The following is a 5135-nucleotide window of genomic DNA, read 5'->3' as shown; positions in this document are numbered from 1 at the left end:
TCTTTCGAGATTTTTAACTAGGCGTTAATGCTGGTGGCACAGAATCTTGTTTCACCGATTTCAGGAAATTTGAAGTCATAATTTTCTGAACTGTGTATTCATTGGAAGGCCTCGGATGTGCTCCATGAATTGATTTGACCTTTTCTTCATCAGCTGTATCTCCTCTGGTGTCGGTTCTCAAATGTTTCACCTCACCACATCCTATCTTCTAGTGCACTACACTATCATTTCATATGTATCGTGTGGGCAGTCAAAGCAAAACGCTGTATCACGTGTGATGATCTAGAACGCATCACAACCTGCACGACAACAGACGGAAGCACATCCTAATCGGAGTACACACAATCACACTTACACACACACACCTACGCACGCTGGCCCATTCTGACTACCAACTGATCACAGGGATGCACCAATCAGAAGACGCGGTAGTGGACCCAAATGCTGTTGCGTTTGACTCGTATTCAATCGATTGTAGAAATGCTTGAGAAAGGTCGCCCACGTCAACCGAATCGTCGGATTACAACAACCTATTCCACTGCGCTGTCTCAACTATCATTTAAAAAAAAAGATTCCATATGTCACAGTATCACTCCCAAGAGAGCGAGCGCACTTTCACGAGTAAATAACAGCGTTTTCCATCAGACGATTTATTGTGAACCTCCTTTAAAAACAGTCCCACCCCCTCTTCTCCGAGGCATCCGTCCTAGGGTATTGGTGTACATAACAAGCAATGACTAACACGGCTGGTAGATCCGATGAATTGACATCAGCTGATGAACGTCAACGAAGGCCGCTCAGATGTTGAACCTGTTTCAACAGTGGAAACATTCTCCGGCGTATACAATGTTCGAAACGCAATAAGCAAAGCTATAATACCTACACTTCACAAGAGGGTTCCCGCGTTTTGTTTGACAACCAAAAGTCTTGACACGGGATTTTCAACACGAGTCTTAAGGGAATGCTATTTTTGGTGAAAATGCACCGTGAACGTACCACAAATATTGTCAGCTATTGTTGGTTAACTTTATTTCCTATTGGACACAATGCAAATTTAGGGACGTAGCTCGGACAAGTAAGCTTTGTGGTCACATCTATCAAATTCATATCTACTCGCAGTCATCTCGGATGCGGTTCACTGTACCCAAACCGGACGCGAAGCTCATGTTTGTCTTTATCCTCTTGTGCTGGGGTCGTTGTGGCTTCAAGTGACATTCCAATGCATACCGGTTCATCGAAAACTAGACCGGTGGTTTGGCAACCGGAAGGATCATGGACAAATAGGTCAACACAGTTTGAATATCCACCGGTCACCATGTTGTCAAGTAGGCTATGGCATAGAACCGCAAGCCCTCGGGCGTTGGTATACTCAGTACTAGGTTTCGGTCCATCCTTCACCTGATCGATCCTATGTCACAGTTGCCTGGATTCCACATGATTTCTTTGAGAATGAACAGATCACGTGAGCGCGAAAACCGAAGCATATGGATACAGCTAATATTGTTAATGAACGGGTGGATACGGCTACAACCGGCAGCTTATTCACTGTTTTTATACCAAGCTCCATTGCTAAAATGACGTGCTTCTGGTGTAATCCATTTTGGATACGATAGTCGAATTCACCGTCTCCTCACTATTAGGTAGACAGGTCTTATTCGAGAGCCCTCCCAGCTAATAATCAGAAAATTGTGTTTCAAGCTTGTCGAAAGAGTCACACGTCGAACGGACTGACATTGGTGCGTTTTCTTGCGCACCCAGAAAGCAATTTCACTCTTCCGGACAATTTCTGCTTGTTCTCGACATCGCTTTGGCGCACTGAATTTCCGTTGTCACATAAATCTACTCAACTCCGAACCCGTGCCGAAATACTACCAATCGCTTTCCTTCCACGTGCATCAGTGAACCTGGTGTTGTTGCTTCACTTCTCTGCCACCCACAAGTCGAGATCACTTCCGGCCAGAACACCTGCTCTATACATTCTTTTGGCGTTTCTTGTCCCACAACCAGACCAGTTTTAATACGTTTTTTCCAGTGATGGTGAAAATATTCGAAGCACGCACGCATTGTTGAGTACGGTAAAAAGTCGTCCGGTTGCTGCTTCACCTAAAACGCGAAAAACTTACTTGTTTGCTTGGAGTGCGATATTTCCTCTTAAAAGGTTTCGTATTCTCTAGGTGTATCTGGGAATTGATGAGTTCTTATGGCATTCACTGCGGCGTAGAGAAAATCCCTTCGTGTCAGCTTCGGCTTTCAGTTAATTGGCAGTGGTCTTTTTTCTGGAGTCTATTTTATCTTTGCATTACTAGGTGTTCATGGGCTGTGGGGATCGAGATGGCTTCCTCATATGCAAATTAAAATTCTTGAAGATATTGTGAACCGATGGGAGTTGCTCAGTTTGAACCATAGTCTCTTCCAGAAGCAACACCTCAGAGTTCTGAAAACGTGTGCCAAGGGTAGGATTATCTGTATAAGGATTACTGTAAACAGGTCGGAAGATTAGCTCGCCACAACATTCTCCTGTTGAGGAACAGTTTGGAGGGCTTGAAAATTCTCATCATGGGGGTATCGTGTCGCACACTGTTGCACTTGCATCCAAATAATTTTCAGCACATTTCATGAGGGTGGGATAAATGTTCTGTTTCAACTGAGATGGCTGGCTGGGTTATTCAACACCATTCATTATCCGTGGTTGACGCGAACGTGGCTACAATTCAGAGTGGTTATCAGCCCCAGTCACCCAGTTCATTACGAAAAAGAACAATGAAACACGAAAAGTCACCACAGAGATTGCTATGTAAAGACGAAAATTATTGGAAACTCGGTGACTGTTGAATTGCTTTATGTTGTTTCATCCTGTCCATCAGCTTTACTACTTCGATTTTACACTTGCTTTTGCTTACTTAATTCATCGAACGTATCACTTAGTAATGAGCATGGTGTGGGACTCGTACAGTTCACTAGACCTTTACCGTAGGAATACAGGTGTTGTGTCTTGCTGACGGTATGCAACTTCTGTGTCGGTCCTTGGCTTCCTGCTCCGCCCACTATGGTATACCAAAAGGGTCGGTAGCTTTAGGCAGCCACTTATGGAGACAAAGGAAGATTATTACAACCGTATTTATAGGGTCATCACCGAGTATTTGACAAGGTTGCGCTAGAATTGGATGCTCGATCCAAATTGGCGGACATTCTGACCAATCAAGGCACGCCTTCGTTCGGTCCGTAGCTCGCATATGAAATCGTCCAATCGATGTGATATTCGTTTGCTAAGCGCTGCTGGCCTCCGGACAATAGGTCTTCTCTGTCGCATTAAAAGTTATTCCATATGATTTGGGAAGGTTCTCTGTTGAGCAATTGCTGAACGACACCATTCTGGTTTTCCACTCGTCAGTACACAAGTGGTTCTTATGGCTCGGGTGGAAAAAATACTTCGCATGGACCGAACTATTCTTTTAAGCCCCGCCCCCTACGTTTATTGCTTGGCACATGAGTTATACTCCACTTAAGTGGTTGGGACCAGCACTATTCAGCTGAATCGTATTCAAATTCTATAAATCGAGAACAACTTCGCTTGGTCATTAGTCGATGAAATTAGCTCCTTCCTTCCGCATCCGTTCCCACCTTTTTGTCTCGCATAACCGTACGTTACACAAAACTCAGTCCGACATGTTTGTGTATAAAATAAAGTTTCGGACTAAAAGGTGACACACCTGAAGGATTAAGGTTTGATGAAGGACAACTCTGGTTAGATTTCAAGCCGCAGAGGGAACCGATAGTGATTTTGTTCTACAGTAACTTTCTTGGACAAATTAGGGCTGCTGGTCAATCAGTCGAATAACAGCTGTTCTTCTTGAAGCCAAGGCTCACTAACACTTCCACTCCACATTCAAACAAATGCATGAACGTCGGGGGATCGATGCGCTGTTCAGTCAAAGATACTATCTCAGCGTAGTCCTGTATGCTGTCAGATTCTGACAGACCTAATATTCATTCTGGTCAAGGATGGACTAAGGGAGTAGGACTGTGATGAAAATCGAGCCAAATACATTCAGTTACCAGATATGTCGTATCATTGCGTATACATTTAGTCCATGTCAGACGGATGCAAGCTGCCTGTTTACGGGAAGATACTATCCGACCAGCATTTGCAACTCCTAACTCCTGCCAATTCGTTCATTTCGGGAGAGTTCATTCGTCTGTTGTCTTCTGAGAGGTTTCTGGAGGTTGACTGTCCTCAATTTGTTATTCATTTAATACGGTTCAACTTGTATTGTTCAAGGAATCTTTGAGGTGTGTACTTTGGGTTTTTCCACAGTTCTGCATTTCTTGGTTTTGCGCATAAGGTGACTAATCTTCGTTGGTTGAGTGCTTTTGGTCGCGGAGCTGAGAGTAGTGGAAAATGCACACTTTGAACTCAGTTCATTTAATTGCGCCGATTGGTTAAACCTTCATAAATCTTGTGAAGTCTTGCCAAGATTACCTAGCTATCGGGCAAGGTTTGTCGCCAGCTTTCTTCTGCCCCCCCTATGGAATGTGACAGCTTATACCTGCTCCTTGTGTAAGCTGACGAGCCCAACGTCATTCACCCTTTTGTGTCCGTTGTTCTAACTAACAGCGGAAAGTTTGTTCGTGTGTGTACGGAAGGAAATGGAGAGACTGAATATAAAATAGTTTCTATTTGTACACCATCATTCAGATCACCATTGGTCTGTTCACTACGAGATCAGGACATTCTAACAACGTGGAATCCTCGGAGCCATATATCGCTACAGATCGACCACATTTATGCACATCACTTTTTCACCCCAAAGTATCTTCGAGAGGGCTGCATCAAGGCGTTTGGGATCTGCCTGCACTCGCAATTCAAATCTCAAAGAATAAATTTGCTGCAGGGCGGTACACCTCATGGATGAGAATATTCTAAAATATCGTGCTCCTTCCGTCACGAACAGACTGGACCTTACCGTGGTGTGACGATTTGCGCCCCTCAGCGATCCATTGAGCTATACTGGAGAGTGTCCCGCGACACTCACAGAGTCTCCCACACCAGGTTGGTCAATGGTTAGAGGTCTGACGAACACAGTCTCCTGGCCCTCCAGGTTGGGGGTTGGAACATGTGGCGACTTGTTCCGTAG

This window comes from Opisthorchis viverrini (assembly GCF_000715545.1).
Source record: "Opisthorchis viverrini unplaced genomic scaffold opera_v5_120, whole genome shotgun sequence".
In the NCBI taxonomy this organism is placed as follows: domain Eukaryota; kingdom Metazoa; phylum Platyhelminthes; class Trematoda; order Opisthorchiida; family Opisthorchiidae; genus Opisthorchis; species Opisthorchis viverrini.
The sequence above is the reverse complement of the archived record's forward strand: the minus strand, read 5'-3'. Positions refer to the sequence as shown.